Raw genomic sequence first — 23,459 nt, 5'->3', positions numbered from 1 at the left:
AAAAAAAAAAAAAAAAAAAAAAAAAAAAAAAAAAAAAAAAAAAAAATCCTGATTTTTATTCCCTATACATAGCTTGATATTTGAATTATTTATTGTCAGCATGGTTTTCCACTACATTTTGACCATGTACAATATATAAACATTTCTGCCTTTGATAAGCTGACTTACCAAACTAAAATTGTATCTAGCATCATATTTGTTCTGAACATCTTTTGTGTATACATTTATATTTTATGGTAAACTCAGTATAAAACTTTTTTAATTAAACAATTTGAACACATGCATGTGTATATATCAAACAATTTTCAGCTTTTTGCATTTGACAGTGAAAACTGAATGTTGTTTTTGGAGAGCTCCATGACAAATAAGCTCTTAATTCTGCTATGCTCCATGAATTCTGGGCTCCATTTAGATGGTACCCAGCTCTCTTTAAGTAAACTCAAATGAAAAACAGAAAGAATTAAGCAATTAATAGCCTGGTTATAAAAAGATTGTCTGATATAACATTAATTGTAGTTAACATTATTAATAGTTTATTTATAAAATTTAATACTTAAAATGGCTATAAATTAGCTGTCCATTTCCCTCTTTTTAAATATGAGGAACTGAACCATATAGGTAGAGAGTATTAGAGACTATATGTTAAACCTATGTATTTTAGATCTAAAGACTACATTCTTCACTATGACAATGTGTTGATTTAATATGCTTAGAAAGCATATGCATAATAATTCACCTCTCTGTATTATTTGCCCATGACCACTCTATAGGTACCCTTCAAACAGCTTATACATATAACAGTGTTTATTTAACTGTACTTAAAGTGCATTCAATTAAATTATAACAACACTTTTGGTTCACAATTTCAAGTTATACTCAAAAGAAAGATATGTTACATGTTTTTCTCCCTCAAATATGATATCTTAATTTTCCTTTATCAGAATAATTTTCTTCTTATAACCAGTGTGCTTTGAGATGGCTATCTGGTTTGTAGCTAACGTATCTTGTTCATAGATAATTATTGTGTGGTAGGATAACTTTCAGGATTTATTTTTTAAGGCAAGAGTAATTAAGTAAGTCACAAATCTTATAACTTAAATTACCATTTAATCATAATGTTATAACAATAAAATATATTTTAAAAAGTGAAAACAAATAAAAATTATTTTGTTTATAATTCTATTAGCATATGATGATGACATTTTTAAATTTTCCATTTTGTTTTCTAAATTTTATTAATTATAAAAATGTTATTATTTTATGTCATTGCAAAACTGTCTTTCATATTGCTTACATGTAAATGTTCAGTCATGTCACTTTATGTAAGTAGGAATTTTCAGCAGTTACTACACGCCTAGGATTTCTAGGCATCTTCATGTACTCAGCTATCCTGGCTTCCTGTTTTGTGGTGTGTTCTAATAGTAATGTTGATGGCTCAGAGGTGAAACTGATTTAATCCAAAATGTCAATATTACTATTTAAGATTAGCTTTTTATACAGAATTGGTATGTTTAATGCTACCCACCAATAATAGTTTGTTTCTTTGTACTGTCAGGACCCAATGTAGTATGATTTGTTTGAGAAAAGAGATTATTATCTTACTTGCATTTATTTCAACTGCTCCATTCTTCAAAATCTAATCACTTTTCATACTTACTCAAAAAAAAAAAATTGTTTTAATCCTAAACACTTCATATATCTATACAAACAAAGAGGAAAAGAAAATAAATCATTAGTAAGCAAGCACAAAATAATCTATCACTTACTAGAAATTTCAAGGACTATTCTCCGAAATATAACATGAATAAATCTAGGGCCGGGTGCTGTTGCGGTGCAGGGACCACTCATTACTGCTACCGCCGTCTCTGTCACCTCATGGCGGCCATCGGGGTTCACCTAGTCTGCACAACAGCCTGTGTGGCCGTCTGTAAGGATGGCCGGGCTGATGTGGGTGCCAATGATGCAGGTGACAGAGTTACTCCAGCTGTTTTTGCTTACTCAGAAAATGAAGAGGTTGTTGGATTGACAGCAAAACAAAGTAGAATAAGGAATATTTCAAATACAGTAATGAAAGTAAAGCAGATCCTTGGCAGATGCCAGAAAAGCGGTCCTTGGACCTGGCTTTTCAGCAATTAGTCCTGAGAGGGAAGACTTGGCTGGCTCCTGGAGATAGACCAGAGCACACAGAGCCTCCCCACACCTTCATATCAGCACCTTGCTGCCAGGAGCCTCCTCCAGCTAGCCTTCTTTCACAGTCCGCTATGACCACTTCCAATAGCAATGCGGGCATCCAGTGGTCCAGACAAGAGACATGGACGCTTCTCTCCATACTAGGTGAGGCACAGTATATTCAGCGCCTCCAGACCATACATCACAATGCAGACGTCTATCAGGCTGTGTCTAAGTAGATGCAGCAGGAAGGCTTCTGCCGCACCGAGCTTCAGTGCCGCTCCAAGTTCAAAGTCCTGAAGACATTATATTTAAAGGCCTATGTGGCCCACGCCACAAGTATGGATGATCCACCACACTGTCCCTTTTATAGATACGTTGTATCACCTTTTCCGAAATCAGATAGTGACTGACGCAGACAACTTAATGGAGGAGGCTGCTTGGGCCCAGCACTGTGATCAGAACTTGGCGGCCCCTGCCATCCCAGGGGAAGAGGGAACCAGCATTCTGGGAGCAAAAAGGACTCAGACAGCAAATCATCAGCCTATCTTGAAAACAGTTAAGGAATCAGATGAGGATTGTCAATTGAGGATCAGTGACCAGATGAGCGAAACCAGTGACCTCGAGGACTCCTGGGATGAATCCTTGGGTGCAGGGTGCTCTCAAGGAACACCCAGTTACAGCAGCTCCCACCACCTTTTCAGAGGTGCAGCTGCTCCCTGTCAGAGCAGCCCCATGACCAGACTGGGAGTGTCTGGTGAGCCCAGCCCCTGCACCAGCTCCAGCCGAAACACTCCCGGTGTGACCTCGGCACTGTAGCCTCCGGTCTCCTCCTCCAGAGTTCTTTTTGTTTCTGGTGGGGATGGGCCTTTGACCAGTGAGCCTCCTCCCAGGTGGGCAAGGTGAAGAAGGTGGTCAGTGGCCAGGACTATTGCAGCCAGGTTGGCAGAAAATAGGAGATTGGCACGAGAACTTTCAAAGTGGGAGGAAGAAAAATTGGACCGGCTGATTGCCATTGGTGAGGAGGCCAGTGCTCAGTAGGACCCTGCCAATGAGCTATGCAGGGATGCTGTGGTTGCGGTCAGACACTTGGCCACAGCAGTAGAAGAGGCAACCGGTGCTTTTCAGCTAGGGCTTGAAAAGTTTCTTCAGAGGTTAATTTCAAACACCAAAAGTTAGTTGATCACACAAGGGTGTATTTCCTTCTCTGGCAGAGGTCCGGGTCCAACATCTGCCTTCTGGTACCCTGGCTCTTTTTTTGTGTCTTCAGAAAAATAAAGAGTGGATGGACCATTAAGGTGCAGACGGGTAGGAATATACTTGCTTCTCCCAAGCGTCTCCACTAGTTGAAAGGTCTTTCAGAAACATGAGTGGTGACCTGGTACAATGGAAGTAGCCAAGTCCAGAGATCTAGTTAGCCCTGGCTTCATCACTGATGTGCGACAATTTAGTTTACCTCTCAACACCAGTTTCCTCAGCTGTTAAAAGGGGGAAACCTGCCTACCTCACAGGCTTGTTGTTAGGATCAGATGGCTTAAATAGATGTGAAAGGATTTAAAAGTTTAAAAGCACTATACATATGGAAATTATTAAAGCATATGACCTTGGCTGAGGTCAGGCTAGGGTGAGGCACAAGATATAGGGTGAGCTGACAAGATATAGAATTAAGGTTGTATACCAAGACCTCATTGCTTGAATCTACTAGTTTAACTTGACTGCTTCCTGGAGTTTACAATCTTCATTTCTTTAAATCTCTCTTTAGCTCATTAGGCTAATATAGACACAACACATATTAGTACATTTATCTCTTATATTTTCACTGCTTTGTCTGTGACATGCCCACTAGCAAACACTCAATAGTCAAACCATCTTTCCCTCCATTTTACTAGTCCTTAGGCTCTTATCACTATGGATATAATTCGGAACTGACAGGGAGCCACAGTCGTGTGTTTTGGTTCATGTTAATCTTTGATATAACAAGAAATTGGCTGTCTTATAAAATATTACATGTTAGTAAATTCTTTGCATTCCATATTTGTAAGGTTCCTTGATTATGCATAATTATATATCTTTAGCTTTGGTTTGCCATTTGGATATTGTGGAAACAATTTGGATTATATCAGTTTCCCAAATGCTTTTAGCTAATTTTTTTCTTCTCTGTTAGCCTTTTTTCTGTCTAGCATGTTACAGAAGGCAAGCCCTAGAAAACTTTTCTTCTAGGGAATTTTCCAAAGTCACTTTTTCTCAGAAGATATAGACAGAAGTTCACCTCATTAATGGCATATGATGGAATAGAACAGCTTTGGTAACGGTTGGGTGGTGTGGATAAGGATAAGTTACCTGCAATAGGTAACTCTTTTTAAGCACCAACCCTCCGCAAATTCATCCCCTTTTCCCTCCAAAACACATACACTTCCTAGAGGAGATATGATGGTGTTGAGCCATGCTTCCAATTTACTCTAGAAGGGAAGCCATTTACCAGCCATCGTTAACCTAACTTAAAGCTCTTAGTGGTTATTTAGTACTTTCAGAAAGTACAAAAAGGAGACTTGGAATTTAAAAAGCTTTCCTCTAATCAAGAAGCTGAAAAAATGTGCAGGCATGTTGGGAGAGGTTTTATATTATATTTTGCCAGCTTGATTGCTTACCTAAATGCTGAAAATACCAATGCTGGAGAAATGGTCCAAACCACAGTGGGAACATACTGGAAGCAGAAAGAGATGGCAAGCTTCTCTGATGAATGGGCAATTATGTTGAAGCAGCATGAGGTAGAACACACTTGAATCTAGTCAGAACCCACAGATTCTAATGCTGCCACAGTTCGTTATATTGAGCAAATCACTTGCCCTTTTTGTGCCTCAGTTTCTTTATCTCTAAAATGAGAAGTTTGTACTACATGACTTTTCTTGTACCTTCCAGTTCTAAAAAATTAGATGAATAGCATAACAAAAGGCAAAATGAAATTCTGATTGCAATATTTTCAGTCACAGCAGCATATTAATGTATGTGAAATACTGGTAACAACTGTGTTTTAAGGAAGTGCTCTACGGTATTAATATTTATGAATGTACCCGTGAACTTCTATAAGCACCACACCCAGACACAGATTCCTTGCTTTAAAGGAGCATATGTTTAAGGCACAGAAGTGGAGATACGTATATACATTTTTTTGGTTCTCAGTTGTTTTAGGACCTCACGTGGAGCGGTCCATGTCAGTTACAACTGGATAATGCTACTGTAGATAGGTAGACTTTCCAGAAAAAACAGGAAAGGACTTGAACGAGTTAGGCCTGTACTATATTTATCTATTAATGGTAGCAAAGTACACAGGCAGGGATTTATTTGAGATAAGAGAAGTGCTAAAGAGCAGAAGTCAAGGTGAACTTTGGAGGTAGTAGTGTGCAGATCTAATAGGCAAGAGCAACTTTAAGGTTGGGAATAAAACTAAAGGGAAAAATCTTTAAAAAGTAAACAGAAAAAGCAGGCCAAATCTTGTGAAGAGGAGGGAAGTCATAAGGGGAGGCTGTAGAGAAACAGGTCCAGAAGTTCTGTCTGAGCTCTAGGCCCAGCCGTGACCCCCTGTCAGTCTGCAGGCAGGTCACTTCACCATTCTGTTCCTCAGACCCCTCACTTATCCAGTGGGAGACTATCCCAGCTACCACGCAGGAGCTGTGAGGGCCCAGTGGACAGATAAATGTACAGACAGATGTTTCCAGACATAGTGGGCTCTGTACTGGGCTCTGTACCGGGGGAAGAAGCCCGGGTAGCATGCGATTGCTGTTAAGTGAGGGGCAGGGGCCTGCTGACTGCAAGGGATACTTCAGGAGGCAGGAGGAGGAGGAGGATGAAGGCCATGGTACTGTGGTAGGAGTGATGCTCTGCCTCCTGAAGCCCTCAACGTAAATGGTGCTGTGTATGCCAACCTCTCACCACCATCTGTCTCTCTGTCTTGTAACTTAATCCTAGTATGGACGAATAAAATGTTTTATCTATACCTTAAACAAAAAAGAAAAGAAAAGAAAAGAAATCTAGTTAAAGAAAAATCTTCCATGAATGAAAATATTCTGCTTCAATAGAGATAATCTAACTGAGAAAGAAGTAAGAAGAATTATTGGCTGATTCACACAGATAACTTCAAATTCAGATAAGCTAAAGCTATACTAATCAGAGAAGGCTTTGTGTCTATGAGTTAGTACCATAGAGATCAGGTGAAAAATGTAAAGAGAATACAGGGGTGAGTATTAGGTTATCTCAGGTCAGTTCCCCTAGAAATGTAGATAAATAAAAAAATACAATGAAAAATAAGTAAGACAGGATTAGCACTATCTCTGCCAAATATTAAATGTATTATATCTCCACAAAATAATTTGAAAAGTGTGGTATTAGCATAAGATCAAATGATGAAACTGACTTGAAAACACTATAATAGTTCATATCATATTCAAGAATTACATGAAATAAAGAATTATTGATCAATAAAGAAGAGCTATTGAGTAAATGAGTTTGTGTATAAATATATCCATTATAATATAAATATGCCCAAATTAAAACCAACTGTGTTACACAGGTCAAGATTAGAAATGAATAAAAATTCAAAAAATAAAAATAAAAACATTTTGAGTAGTTAATTAAAAATGTGAAGGACAAGAGATGATGCCAGCAAGATGGTGGAAAAGGAAACCTCAGACCCTCCTTTCTACCATGAGGGCACCAATTCCACAATATGTAGACCAATGTCCTTTGTGAGCAATCTAGATTCCAGTTAAAAGGTTCCTGCACCCCTGGTGAGTTTGAAACCACCTACACTGGCAGGAAAATCTGTGTACACCCTCACCATATTCCCTCCCTCTGGGACAGTGTGATATGATCAAGAGGATCAAGCTGCTTTCTGGGGATTAAAAGAGAACATTGGGCAATGTTCAAGGCTGACTTTTGATAGAAGGGGCTGTCTGAAGGACTGTTTTCTGTCTCTCACATCTCAGAACACTGATTGGCCCACCATACGCTAGATGCCTAGGGACCACTGAGAACAAAAGAGAGCTGGCCACATGCTGCTGCTGCAGAGCACCTGCAATACAGCAGAGGAAGGCTGAGACAGTTCAGAGGCCGCCCCCAGGAGGGAGAAAGAAAAGAGTAGAGCATGTGTCCAGTGTTTTGGCTTTCTGAGGAATGCCTGAGTAACCAGTTCCATGTAGCCTGACTTGGGGTGCTGAGGGGACCTGACATACTTTAATACCTGCAGGCCATTGAAACCAAAAGATGAGTTGAGCAGCATGCTCATTAAATGAGAAACACAATAATTAATATTTTATATAATTCAATCTTAGACTTCTTTCTGCTCTTAGTAAGACTAGAAAGAAACATAAAAGAAGAACATAGTTATCTTTGGATTAGGCACTTTAGATGCCTTTAAAAAATTGATTATTCTTTCAAGTAGTTTTCAAATGTTAGCAGACAAGCAAATAACACATTCAAATAGTGAAAAATTAAGATGAAATATAAGAAAACATCATTTACAGTAGTTAAAATACTATACGTTTAACATAATAGTGGAAGTTGTAAAACATATTTGCAAATTCCTTGGCATAATGCCCATTATGAGATCAGGTTTATGTCCCTTCTTATTGAATTTACTGACTTGTTTGTAACCAGTAGAAAGCAGCAGAACTTGTAATCTGTGACTTCCCAACATGCTCTTGGAATGCTTACTCTGGAGGAAGCAGCTTTTATGTAAGAAGTCTGAACACCTTGAGATCCTCAGGCTGGGGAAGCCAAGGTTTGGCATTCAGATTCACAGCCCCAGAAGAGCTCTTAGCTGCCCCAGCCAAGTGGGGGAGCCATTTTGGATGTCTGCTGTCCCAGGCAACATCTCTGACTGCAATGTTGTAAATGTCCTCAAGCTAGAATTGAGACATTTGAGCCATTCATGAAACCTGGAGCAAAATAAAATGATTATTTGAATATGCTAAATTTGGGGGTAATTTGTCATACAGCAATAACAGGGACAAAATTTTTCACATAGATGGTAATGTATTTGGTCAATATATGCACAACAATATTAAAAGGGCTACAACATCCAAAGGTAATGGTGAATGATCTGATATTCATTACACTCAGATATTCAATCTTAATTTGTATTAATTAATGATAACCATTCCATAATATGTTTTGTTTTGTTTTGTTTTGTTGTTGTCTGATTTTTTAAGGACTTACAACTTATTAGAATTGTCCCAAATATAATATGTATTTTAAAATTAGACCTTCTTGTAAATTCCAGTTTACCACATTACTTTTGTTACCATTTTCAGAGAACCAGTTTCTCCTATGGAAATCTTTAATAGTTATTGTAAGGATTAAATAAAGTTATGTATATGAAGCACTTAGCAGTGTGACTACTCTATAGAAGATATGTTCAATAAATAGTAATTATTAGTTATAATAATAATAAAATAATGCATATTCTCAGCACTGTGAATTATAAAGCTGAAAAACAATACTGACTCAGTTCATTATGTTTTAATAATATTTTCAAGTGATGCAGTTAAGTGACAACATTCTGGATAAGTAAATTAGCCATTTATTAATGCTTCTGTATAAAACTGATATTTTTTGGTTGCATTAAATTGTTGATCTATACTATTTTAAATTATTTTTCAAACCCATAAAATTTTGTAAAATTATATCCAGTTTTTCTTGTCTTCTTTTCACATGGAGAGTTTTCAGTTTGAACACTGTCATCAGTGATTCTCTAATGAGGTAGAAAAGCTTCAGTTAATGAAATGAAAGCAAAGAAAAATTACAGCAGATAACTACATGATAATCCTTTCAAATTTTAGTGTTTTTTAGCTATTTACAAGTTTTTACTTAAGAAATTTTATAAATAAACTTTTTTAAAAGTTTTTATTTTTACTCTTTTTATTTAAGCAGCTTTATAAATGAAGGTTTTCTTGTAATTTATTTTTCCTTTAACTTAGATTAACTTTCCTGTAGACTGAAGACATGCACAACCTAAAAGTTGAGAATTATATTTTATTTGGTGGACAATCTGAGGCTTAATCCCAGTACACTGGACTCTCAGATAGCTCTGAGAGACTGTTCCAAAGAGGTAAGAGGAAGAGCCAAGATATAGGAGTTTTTGCAACAAAGACAAGGTAGTCAGAACTTCAAAAGATTACTGTTAATTAAAGAAAACCAGATATCTCAAGTTAATGGATTTAGCACTTTTCTTGGTGTGGGCTCAGTTGAAATCATTCCTTTGATGTGCACCTTAACTATCTAGGCCCAGCATCCCGCTTTTCTCCGTCCTGAATCCCCTCAGGGTGCATAATTTCAGGCAGCAGCATTGGCTGAGGGCTTGGCAACAGGCAGCCCATTTGTCTCCATCCTGAGTTCCCTCAGGGCTCATGGTCCAGGGTGGCTGTAGTGTTTTGATGGCTGCAATATCCTTTGTTTACTGATATGGCAGACAACATTGTTTCATTCATATCCCTTAGAGGAGCATGGACTCCTCATTCCTAAGACACTTGGATCTAGATTTAGTCAGCAAACCAAATCCACATTATAAGTTATATATGTATTGTAATAAATCTCTATCAGCTGTTTTTTAAATTAATTATATATTTTTCAAATATATGTAATTTTTAGATTTTTATTTTTAAATATCTAAATTTGTTCTTCTGCTTCTAAATTTAATGTGAGTAAAGTTTATTTTTGTGATGCCTATTTATGTTTATCCACTTCAGAGTAAAATAATTCTGTTATGAAAATCTATTTCTATCATTTCTTTGCTACAGATCTTTGGGTATTACATTAACCACTTTTTAACCAGTTTTCTCTATTTAAAATGAGTGTAGTAATATTTATTTTGTAAGATTGCGGTGAGTATAAAGATAATTAAGCTCTTTAAATACTTAAGAACTGATAAATCATGTGAACACTTCAAAAGTGAGGCTTTGATTAGTATTATAAATAAATAAATAAATATAAAGTTATATTCCTATATCATATATATTGGTGGATCTTTGGGATTAAAGCCCCATTTTTTAATTTTTTATTTATTTTTTTTGGCCGCCCAGTGCAGCTTGTGGAATTTTAATTCCCAGGGATCGAATCTGGGACCACAGCAGTGAAAGAGCACATCCTAACCACTGGACTGCCAGGGAATTCTCTAAAGCTTCATTTTAATCTTATATATGTATATCCATGTGTACTCAACTATACGCATATATGTATATTAGATTACACAGATACTATTTGTACTGTATATAAAATATTATGTATGTATAATATTTATTATAAATATCCCTAATACTCTAATATCTACCTATTGATCTATCTATCCCATTCATGAAGCCCTAACCATTCTCATTTTATAATACAGTATTCACCAAAGTAGCCTTAACATTTCCTTCCCCTTGATCAAGCTTTAGACAAGCTTATTCCTATCTCTAAGCCTCTGAACTCACTCCTAGCCTCCACCCTTACAGAATCCACAGGACATAAACCCCAAAGCCTCTGACCTCCCTCTGCTTCTAGAATTTACTTTAGAAAATTGCAAATTCTTTCTTTTCCCCTTGAGATGTAAGTATTTTTAAAAGCTTCTTGCACATTTTACAAGGCAGGGTTGTTTTTTTCAGGGACCTGGAAGCCATCCCTTTGAAATGTAACCATCAAGGAAGACAGCACTCTTTTCTCTCAATTTTTGTGGAAGTGTAGGAGCCCAACTACTGACAACTTTCCCCAAATTGTGAAACTACTTGAAGTCATGAAACTGTCATGAAGTTACTAGACAGTTTGCTTTTCCTTTGGGTAAAGCCAATCAGCAAACACAGATGACCTATGATCTGCACACCCTAGCTCTTAAAAACACATTTTTTGTTTTAGCAGTATTGTTACTGAGTCCAAGCTGGTATTGCTCATCACAGGACAGATGAATAAATTTGGAGACAAGTTATTGGGGCAAGGAATAGTAAGTTTATTTGGAAAGTCAGCAAACCAAGATGATAGTGAACGATTGTCCCAAAGAACCATCTTACCTGAGTTAGAATTCAGGCTTCTTTTATACTAAAAAGGAAGAGGTTATGGTTGGTTGTTGCAAACTTCTTGGTATCAGAATCCTTTTATCTTGCAGCTGTCCATGTAGGTCAGGTTATGATGTTCCTGTAATCCTCCAATAAGACAAATGTTATTCTCTGTTCTGCAACTTTTTATCTCCATATGAATGAAAAAGTGTTTTACCTTTAAAGGTCAGAGCCTTGAGAATGCACTATCCTGTATATTTTAGGCTATAGGCAATATTCTTAACTAATAGCAAAAGCAATGGAATACAAAGGTTAAAGTAAGAGAAACACATCCAATATGGAGTCAGATTTGTTCTTCCTTATCACAGTATCTTTTTAATGAAATAAAGAGAAAAAGAAAAATTACATTCTTATGTCATATGTAGTAGGGGATCTTTGGGAATAAGTCCCATTTTAATCTTATCAGCCTTTTGTTGGAAAATTATAATTGAATCAGTGTAATTACTTCTGATCTGCATTTCATAAAGTTATGGCCAATTTTATCAAGAAGTTATAATAAAAATTATGATTGGTAAGACGGACATCATGTAGAATATATTGCTAACCATGAAATTCATGGCCACTCCCAAACACCTTATCTAAAAAAACAATCTTCAACCCAAAGGCTTGTCTCAATCAGAAAGTATCATGCTTGTTTATATATTCATCTTGCTGTTTGTTTACTACCTCCCTCATTGTCATGCAGATTCCCTGGAGGCAGGGACATTGTCTTGTTTGTTTACCATGGTATCTCCAGGCCCAGGGCCCAGGGGAAAAATTAAGTAAATATGAATTAATGCATAAATGATTCATGAAATAGAATATGGAAATGATTAGCAATCAAGTATTTGGAAAGTTCTTTCTTATTTACTCTTTCTTTCTTAGATCTTATTGGATTCATTGCTTTCTTTCTTTTTAAGTCAATCTCACTTTTTCTGTGTGCACATAGCCTGAAATAGTTTCTGCAAAGTCCCTGAGTTTACATAATCTGAAATCAATCCATTTTCAAAGATAATTGACTGTCTCTCAGACCCAACCCCAAATTTCTAGAAGATAATCTGATTAATTTATTTTGGGTTAGCATTCATCCACTGACAAAGTATATGGTTAAGCAAGAAAAATCATGTGTCACCTACCTGATTATTGGGGATCTATCCCTATTTGATTGGAGAGTGTCTCAGCCGTATCTTTTATAATATATTTGATGATAAAGTATAGTCACTACTATGTTAGAGTTTAATGTGGTGGTCAAGAGATATTTGTTGATGACAAAATTAAAGTGGATGTTTTAAAACATGGACTTTTTTTTTTTTTTTTTCATGCCCAGCTCATGGAGAATGAGATCTATGCTCCTGTCCCTTGAATCTGGACATTGCAAACAGTAGAATAAATCATTGGTGACACCAGGCCAATTTATGAATTCAGACCTTAAGGAATTGGCATTTTCCTTGCCATGTTCTATGCTTAATTATTAATAGTATATATATATAACAGAAGCTACCTGCATTTAATTCTGATTTATACTCTGATTTCACCTTATTCAATTAAACAATCACTTCTACTCTGTCTTGCTACAAATATTCATTTGAATTTAGTTGTTAGGTAAAGAAAAAATTAGACTTTTTTTCAATAGGGATCTCAAAAAATGCAAATAACAGTGATTTTCTCAGTTATGTTTGGGACATGCCTACTGATAATAAAAGGTGCTTAGCTGTGATAGGGATTGAGTAGGATAATCAAATAGTCAGCTTAGAAACCCCATTAGGGGATTGTAGATAGAGAGGGAATTTTAGGGGGTTTGGGAGACCACACTAAGATTAATGATCACTCAAGAAATTAATGGGAAAATCCTGAAACAGCGTAGTCTTGCTTGACTCATAAAGCAGAACAAGTCGCTTAGCATCAAGGCCAGATTGGCTTGCTTAACAACAAAATCAAGCCAACTTGATTAACAACAAAATCATGCAACAGAAGCACAAGCCATGGCCCCAAACAATAAAACAATGGTGGCATGAGACCTACATCCTGCTCAGTGAGCTCAGTAAGTTAATGACCCCCAAAACATGCTCTTTGACTCCTAGGACATGCTCTTTGCACAATGCACTAAAAACAGTAAAATAATAGTGGAGAATAAGATCTACAACCTGCCCAGTGTTGTCATCAAGTTAATGACCTCCAGGGCATGCTCTGTGCACATATAAAAACAATCATTTATGGAAAGGTGACATTTCAAAGTGAAAGACCCTCATTTCACTGAGACCTGAAATAATTTTTCCAAAGTGCCATGACAGTCCCAGCCTGACCATGTAGGGACAAAAGTCCCAACCTGGAGGAGGAACTGATGACGAAAGCATGACGTCTACTCAAGAAAGACAAAGAAGGTCTTCTCCCCCTCCCCTCTCTTCCTTTGATTATAAAAACGTAACCCACTAAGTATTTGGGGCAGTGAAATTCTTGCCTGCCTGCTTATAAGCCTCACAAGTATCCTATTTTAATAAATCACTTCCTATCTATCACTTTGACTCTAGCTGAATTCTTTTTCTGCTGAGACATAAAGGTCCCGGCTCCTAGGAGCCCCCAGAAATGACACCTAACGGTTTCAGCTGTGTCTTTTACATAATGATTATTCTTAATGATTATTGATAAAGCAGGGTGCTTTAATTTATATCTTTAGCAAAGTTCTAAAAACTGAACAATTATTTAATGAATATTTATGGATTGACAGATTGATTAATTTTATAGGTATCTTGTGTAGTAGAAGTGAAGGTCAGCAATGCTTCAAACATGTGGAGCAAAAATGGAAAAGAAATCCAGCCTTGTTTAATAAAGGTAACTAAGGAAAACTGAGGAATAATGTTAAGCATTGGTGGGTGGAGGTGGGAGGAGTCTGGTGTATTAAATTGATGCCATTATAGGTGAACAGCAAGAGGGAAACTATACCAGCTCTACCAGCAGAGCACAACAGCTGAAAAACTTGTCCCTTATAAGTCAAAGTGATTAATAATTATGTTATAAATTTATTACTTCCTACCAAATTGCATGATTCTGAATATATAATTAATAGTTAAAGAAAATATAATAAAATTGAATGTTTTATACTATCTTATTTCAAATTTTTATCAGCGAAAGAGGGAGATTGTGTTGCTGTTTTGTAACAGAGTTTTCCACATTCACCTGTCTGCACAAGTTGGGCCCAGTTTTAAACGGACATTTGCAAAACAACAATTCTCCACTTTTCAAATATCTGTTTCCATGTCTCATAAATTGAATGGACCACAAGGTGTGGATACAGTCTTATTTACTTATTGTGATCGTCCTCTCTTTGTTGAGGTTGGTAAGAGTAAACACAACACTTAATGACTAGCAGCCATAATCAGAAATCAGCCTAAGTTTACAATTTTCCCAGTTCAGACTGGATGCTAATATAATGAGGGAAAAAGCATTTTTCATTAGGATAGATGCAATATTCCCTATAGATAGAGAATTTTTCCCTTTTACTAAAAATTAGAAATAACCAAAACAAAATTGCTGAAGCTGCAAATATTCCAGGGAAGAACTATAGAAGGAAAACTTTGTACAAGAAAATAAAACACCATAGTAATGGATTCTGATAGACTTTTTAAAAACTCTATTAAAAGGCAAATATAAAATTTAATTTTTATTCTAATACACAAAAAGCAAAAAAGAAAGGATAAGATTTTATGCATAAATAAGACCCCATTACACATTTTAATACCTTTTTTGAAAGAACATGAATTGATATTATATATTTCCTAGTTTTCATAAGTCTGTTTAAATACAAAGTGGGTTCTATGGACTTATGTCTAAAAAGACAATGTAAATTCATTATTTATGCAGGTGAAATAAATGGTAAAACATTTACATTAAAAATAAAACTTCATAATAATATCTTCTGAATAAATAGGCTCTGTGTAATAGTTTTAATCTTACTGTGTTAATATATATTTAAATCATATTTTGAGTCAGGTGATGCCTGAGATATAAGAAGGTTTGTAATAACATTGTAAATTTAAATGTTTCTGTATCAGGGATATTACAAACTTTGAGCACATATTGACAATATAAAAGTTCTAGTGCTATGCCATACTAGTGCTATGGCTTTATGTAGAATTAAATTTATTGAATAGGTCAATCTTATTTTGTGATATTCAATTAGATATATTAATTTATTTTCTACTCATTTGTTTTTATTTTGGTTTTTTATAATTTTTTCTCCCCAAGAAATTGAGGTTTTATTTACAAATATTATAATAAGAATTCTGGAATTGTTTATTAGCTTTTAAAGAATTTCCAAAGATATGGACAATAAGATTTGGACAATTTTGGATTTAATTATGATTAGTAAGAAAACCAGCAAAGTGAATCATATTTATTTTATAATTGGCCAATAGATAAAGCAAAAGATGGTCTGAATATGGCATGCTGTGACGTTAACACTGCATTTGACATAGTCATTCTTATAACCTGTTAGTATATATGGACTAATGTAGTGTGAATGAAAGTGGATTTAAGTATCTTTTTGAAAAAGGGAAACAACATAATGTTATTTTATAAAATAAAAGCCATCAAGGAAAAAGTCTTGAGCAAGATGCACAGAATTCTCTTTTTATCTAGATACTATTAAATGTGTATTACTAAATATTTGGAGGAAGTTATAGTAGGCAGGTTTTTATATGTTCCTGATAGCACAAACCAAAATGGGTTATAAGTAAAGAACTAAGTTAAAAATCATCTTTCCATGAAGGAATGATAAGTTAGAAAGACAGGAATTTGACTCTCACAAAGATACATTTAACGTCTTACAATCTTAATTTTCAATAAAGACCCAGAAATATTTTGTCAAAATATCTTATGTGTTATATTGCTCTAAGGTATAAATATATGTACCTCAAAAAAAAAAAAAAAAACCAAAGAAAACAAAATAATAAATATGATCAAATTTGTTTGGGCAATGATTCAAACCATATATATATATGAAGATTTGTAAGTCACATTGTGCTATAGAATATTTTATTTTTATTATGGTAAAAAACACATAATACAAAATTTACTGTTTTTACCATTTTTAAGTGTACTGTTCAGTAGTGTTAAGTATAGTTATACTGTTGTGAAAGAGATCTCCACTATTTTTTCATCTTGCAAATTGAAACTCTATACACATTAAACAACCTCTTTTCCCCCCTCCCCCTCCCCGTCCCTGGTAACCACTATTCTACCTATTGTTTCTATGACTTTGATTACTTAGATACCCCTAAGTAATTAATCGTTTTTTATAAGTTCTGTTTTATAGAAGCCTGTGAATGCAGTACATCCCATGTATATTTAATAATAGAACACTTTTCCCTGAAACACATCCAAAAATCACTTGTGGAACACAACCTTGTAGAACAGTATGTTGAGAAACACTCAGCTATTATTTCTAGAGCAAAACTAGTAACATTTCTACTGCATTCTGCTATGTTCCTTTTTAGGAGAACACTTTAAGAGTAAAACATACAAACTAGAGAAATGTTAAGGGGAGCTGGAGAGAATTATGAAGTAACTGAAATTAGTGTGCCATGAGAAGGGTAATTGATATTTCATTTGAAAACAGAAGAGTTGGGGGCCAGATTATAAAGTTATATCAATTATTTAAAACTATAAAATTTTTAGTAAGAAACTTAGTCTATATATAAATCCAGAGAAAATAATTATAGTGAGTCAGCAAGGCAGATTTCAAATTAATAAAAAGAAGTAGCAGGTTCTAAAATAATTTAGCTATCTTTTACCAGAAGTTTGAAGTAAAAGTTCATATGACTTAATATAAGAAATATTGTAGAAGAGATTCCTAATCAGATATAAAGTTAGATTAAATGCCTGTTAAGTTTCCCTGAAGTTATTATACAGGATTCTAGATAAATTAAAAAAAAATAATACCAAGAATTATGTCATTTAGATTAAAAAATGATATGTATTGGATGATTTTTCCTTAAAAATATTTATCTATTTTTTATTCATTAGTTTTCAACAACTTTTGCATATATGATACACCTTAAGGTAATGTAAGTCACAATTTTTGCATCAAAAATTCTAAAAAAATATGTATTCCTTTTAATCTTTAGATACTTAACTGAGAATTATAAACACCTACCACTGTGAAATATCTCAAGATCTTTCCCTAAACATATTAGAGTCAGCGTAATCTGTTGATGACCAAATGTTTCCTTGGGAGCTTCAGTTTTCTGAATAAATTGTTTTTGGCAAGTGTTACTTGTAAGAGGTTCTTTGTGGACCCAAGAGTATATAGTAAAGAATACCGAGTGTTTCCTTTAGTGAAATCTGACTTTTGGGTAGCTTTCTGCTTATTTGCTATTTATGGTTTCTAAACAACATACAACCAGTAAACGTTCTTTGTCCCAGAAACCCTCCTTCTTATTTTTTTTTCCTCTAAGAGGTAGGAACCATATCCTTTATAAGAAAGTATTAAAACTTTAAAAGTGATACTAAAAGTAAAAATAAAGTGTTTAGCAAAATCATTTCCTTATATTTGTACTTTTTATAAGTACATACTGTCTTCACTACATATATTTTAATTAAAATGCTGTGTTCAGTTAAAAAAGTTATATTATGTCTCTCAAATATTTAGGGCAGTGTATTCTATTTAGATAGAGAATAAATCAAACATCTTCAGTAGCTGGAACGCTAAAATTGAAGGCTCTTGATTTATTTTTTATCTGTGTGGAAGCTCTGCTTTTACATGTATTTTGCCCTTTGTTTACATATAATAATAAACATCTTTGAGAAAAATATTTATATGTTTTTGATCTTTTTTCATTCTGTTTCTGTGTCCTTGAAAAAAGCATGATAAAGGATGATGTCATGGTAACACAGCAGCAAATGGATGGATTGTGACCTGAGGACTAGTGGGAAAGAGAAGTGTGGTTTCTGACATTTCTCACACAAGTAGCAAATCATCGAGCCTTTTATTCAGTGGGAGTGTAGAAAAAGAAGCTGATTTGACTTGTACAAAAATGCTCAGTGTTTCTTGGAATCATTGCCTGTATCTCAATTACATTCTGTGGGGGGAAAATGAATTTGGTTATTATTTTTAACTGACATAAAAGAGTAGAAATGCAGAGGTCCATCTTTCATTAACTCCTATGGACAGTGAAATGGGAAAATGAGTGGTCAGAATATATAATCTCTTACTTGTAATAGGCTGTGACTGTAACAAGCACAGGGCAGTAATCACTTTGTCAGGAGTTTGCAGCTGAGAATATCAACAACTAATTCCTTTCAGTGAGAAAAAAAGACATTTTAGAAAAGTGGGAAGTTTTATATGCATTTGAAAAGCTATGTTGTGTAAATTCAAAGTAAGTTTGTTGCAAAGACCCTGTAAGGAAGTGCTTGGAGTGATTAATGATTCAATTTTATCTATAAATGCCATGTGGAGAAACATAAAGCCAGAAAATTGTTGTATCAAAGTGCAAGGTAAGAGTTTATAGAAGACTAGAAACATTCAGGATAAACACTCTTAATGCTGATCTCTTAAGATACTGAATTCTTTTGTTTAAGCATGGGTCACATTCCATAATATAATAAAATATACTCATAACAACCTCTGCATGTAGTGTATCCTTCACAATTTCAGAGAGAATATTAAAGTGATTTTATTTTATGAAGAATCTATACAAAACTGATGATATTTTCGATTGGTTCTTGAATATCTCAATTATGCTTTGGTACTCATTCTTTTATTACTATTTTCACCCACAAACTGAGCATGTCTCTGTTAGAATTTAACCTCTATATTATAAACTATTTTTGAGTCTCATTTTGATAAAAATTGGCAAATACTGGAGGTTTAATAAATTAATGCAAGTCTTTCTGCCACTTGTTATTGAAATCCTTAGTTTAAATAATGTGTAACACATAAAAATGAATCCAATATGAGATTTTGCTAATTAATTCTCTATTACAATTGATATATTTATTTTGATAAATGTTGAGATAATAACATAATAATGTTAAATACTCTACCAACATTTTACTTTTAAAAAGAGGAAATTAGAAAACTGGCTTCTTATATGCAGAATATTAAGTAATGGCTGTAAAACTACACCTGTAAACATAACATGGCACAGTGGTGCTAGCTGAAAACAGTTTAAGCAGAAACTGACATGATTTTTCACTGATTCTGAGCTTGTTGCTCAAAGGCTGTGATCCCAAGAGTTTAGCAGGGTGAGATACAATTGGGATTTTTTTTTTTTTTGTAACATTTATCAGTGGCTTTTTAAAGATACCATTTTCAATTGGTATTCTCTACTCATTCCAATATGCCAAACAAACAATAAATAGGGCACTTCAGAGATGCAAAGTCCTTGATAAGTGGTCATTTTTCTACACTGTGTTTCAAGAATATTTTTGCAGAATCAGAGGACTTAGACCATGGAACTTCACAACAGGCGGGGATCTTGAGGGGCTTCTCTGTTCCAGCTGTCCTAAATTGGCTCTTATTTGTCTTCTAGCCTCTGACCAACTCCAGTGCTAGGAATTAGAGATCTATCATCCGTTTAATATCTTTCCTATTTGTTTTTTCCTTTGACTAAGCTCAAATCTCTCTTGTGTTTGCATCTTTTGGAGCTACACAAATAGCTTGAGGATACACTTAATCAGGACAGTAAATGGTCATTTACTGTGTATAAAATATGTGAAAAATAAAATTTCCAGGCCTTTCATGAGCTTATAGAAAATAATATTCTAGAGTTATTTATCTGTCTATCCTATACAGTTCTTCCTATTTTAAAAATGAATTCAGCATTCATGGCAAATGCCAAGATGACAAGCTAAGTTGACAAGTCCTCTATTTTTATATATAGTAACTGAAACATTCCCTACCTGACTTTGAAACAATGCCTCAGGCCTAAGCTTGAGGAAGCACCTATGGGGATGAAGATATCTCAACTCCTGCTGCCTCAGTTTAGATGCCAGAAAAGTGCCAATTTTATCAAATCTTGCCCAGAAGATAATACACATATTTCATGTAGACCATGTGGGGATGCTACTGAGATGAAAAAACTGAATACCTAGATCCTCAGCTAGATTTAAAATAGGGATACACAAAAGAAAGACTGGGTTTCATGTTTAATTTTAAATATAAATACTGATTTTTTAAAATCTCTATGCATTTTTGAAATTTTTTCAGTCTTTCTGTAAGTAATATTCACAGTATCAAGTGTTAAAAGACATGTATAGAATGTGTTAAATCTGAGGCATGCAATAGTCTAAAATTTGCGTAGAAAAACTACACTATAGATACATTATTCAAGTACATTTATTTGAGATCATTACATAGTAGGAGAGGGTAAGTTTGCTGTATCTCTAACATTTTCTTGTTTAATTCAGTTTGTAAAATGGCAAGTATCTTAAGCATGTGTCTTCTTAAACAAGAGAACTTATGATGACACTTTAAATATTGATACAATTATCTGTGTTATTGATAGATTGAGAAGAGATTGAACAGAGACCTTTTATATTCTAACCAGAAGCAGAATCCCTCATTAAGCATCTACTTCACATTAATGCACAACAAGATAGAGAGTGAGGGGGATGTGTTTTTTGTACACACATTTCAAATATTCCACATATTTGGAATGAAGCAAGAAACCAGAGAGAGAAAAATGATCTGAAATTCAGGTTATAAAAATGAGAATGCTCATTTTTTCATATTTTAATGCTGACACCTATAAGTGATATTGGTTCTCCATAAGAGTAAATATTTATAAGCATATAGAGAACATAGAAAATAAAAATAAGTAAAAGATAAAATCCATTAAAAAATTAAAATAGAAGAATGAAAAACTGAAAACAAATCAAATAAAGCTAAAAAGTGTTAATGGAATTATTTTAAATTGTTGACCTCAATGAAGTTTTTGTTCATTTAACTAGGATTTTAAACTAGACATAAGTATGGCTTCCAGAGTGAAATTTAAAAAAAAATAAATAACTAGTCTTAGAAAATGAGAAATACTGGATTTTATCATAAGGAGTAGGTATTATTTCAAACATAAGTACCTGCATTTAGAGACACTATATTTAAGACTATTAATATATATATTAATATATTAACTATATATTAATATACTAATATATTAACTAATATATATATTATAATCTAAGGTTATAGGAAATAGAAACAGATGTATTGTGTTAATAGAGCTTTATTTTAAGGAACACATATATATATATACACACATGTGTGTATATATATAAATCTAGAACAAAAAGAGAGTCAGTAGCACAACCAAACTTAGAACAATTTGGAAAATTGTTCAATATATATTAGTAGGTTCATTTGCCTTAGAGTTCCTTTGAAGACCCTGCAACAGCAGCTTCACCAGTCTGCTTCTGACCACGTTCCACCAAGCAAAAGCCTCTACTTTTCTATGTTATATTCTTACACCTTGAGCTCCTGATTCAACTCTATTTTAATTAAACTCTGTCACTTTGTAGCTTAATGAATTTTGGAATTTTACTTAATCTTTCAAATTCTCTTTATTCTCATCCATAAAAAAGATACCGATACCTACCAAACTGAAGTGAGCTTAAAATAAGATAAATATATATTAACTATTTGTATTTAGTCTTTCCATCATAATCACGACTCACTTTTCTACCTTTGATTTCCTCTACTTTTCCTTTATTCTACTTTCTCATGACTTGCTTTCTTCAAAATTAAACCTCCCTGCTCTCACAGACTCATCAGGTATACTTCTATTTTTAGAAAATTATCTTTAAACAGGTGTATATATCCTTTTGGGTTATGCAAAGCTATTATAATAGATATGACTAGGCTAGGATAGCTTTAAGAACTTGACTATTCCAGATCCTAATCTTTCCCATGTATTATTCCCTATATGTGCTCTGTCAGAAATCCTCCCTGAAAAACTTAGTACAAGTATGATGGAAAATTAGTCTAAATCATTTTACTATTCCTTTTGGAAATCATATAGGAAGAAAACAGCATCATTATTGAATGAAATACATGAAAATATCAAACTGAGAAATTTGGCTATTCCAAACTATCTGTAAACATTTATAAATATATGTGTAACTATGTGTAAACATTTACAGCTGAAATAAGCAGAACTGGTGTGAAAAGACACAGTACTCTATAAGGTTTATGTAGTAATATCTGGGAGTCAGACTGACAGAAGCCAGAAATTATCAGGAAATACTCATCCCCAAAAGGCAAGGACCTCACTCTGAGTGAAAACTGATGCTGTAAGCAGTAAAGAAAGAACATTAAAGACATACAATATATATGAATATGTAACATTATATATCTATATAATGTATATACACATTTATATTTGTAGGTATACTGAATTTATACATATATAGTATCTCTATCTATCCATATCTATATCTGTACAGAGACAGAGAAAGGCAATAATGAATGTAATATACAAACAAAAAATAATAATTGTAGGAGCAGAGTGTTAGCCCCAGAATTTAATTATATATACATACATAATGCTTATAAATTTGAAGGCCATAGAGGAGATAACCAAATAGTGATATAGAATTCTTTTAAAGTAGAATTGATACCTTTCTGAAGAAATAGAAATTTCAAGTTTAAATATTGATAGAATACACAATATTCCAGAGAAATTTGACAAGTACCTATCCACATTCAGATTTTACATATGAATAATACATATATAAAACTATAAATATAAACACTCCTTTGGGCCTCATGGCATGTTGACCAAGTCATTTAAAAAATAGAGAAAATCCTGAGGGTAAAATTTTCTTCACAGTAACTTCTTTACTGAAGTTCTTTCATTTCTTGACAGTTTTAAATAAGAAGACTCACTCATAAGAAGGTCTCAGGAGAACAAAGCAAATACACATTAATAAGATTTAGAATGCCCAAATGTCTTATTTTTTTCATACGCTTAAACATGAAGAATTATTTTCAGCCATTCTCAAGGAAGTTGAGCAACCAAGTCAATATTGATTAGAGTTGCTGATTGTTTTAAATCTAAGAGTAGTGCTTTTCAAAGCTACCAATTTGGTATATATATATATATAAATACAACCTTGGCTAAAACCAACAGATAAGACAAGACGTAATTTCCTTCTAATTTACTGTGCATTATTCAATAAAATACTTGAAGATATTTAATTGTATCATTCTACATTTTTTTTTTTTTTTTTTTTTTTTTT

General features: G+C 33.9%; 2 pseudogenes; both read left to right on the top strand.

Annotated features, from left to right (window-relative positions):
• The first annotated feature begins 2,514 nt into the window (after positions 1-2,514).
• On the top strand, positions 2,515-3,348 carry LOC103078394 (uncharacterized; annotated as a pseudogene).
• Positions 3,349-5,937: 2,589 nt separating this feature from the next.
• Positions 5,938-23,459, top strand: part of LOC103078107 (ornithine decarboxylase-like) — a 49,012-nt pseudogene continuing 31,490 nt past the window's right edge.

The sequence above is a fragment of the Lipotes vexillifer genome, unplaced genomic scaffold (assembly GCF_000442215.2).
Source record: "Lipotes vexillifer unplaced genomic scaffold, Lipotes_vexillifer_v1.1 scaffold799, whole genome shotgun sequence".
NCBI classification, from domain to species: domain Eukaryota; kingdom Metazoa; phylum Chordata; class Mammalia; order Artiodactyla; family Lipotidae; genus Lipotes; species Lipotes vexillifer.
This window is presented reverse-complemented; position numbering and strand designations above follow the sequence as displayed.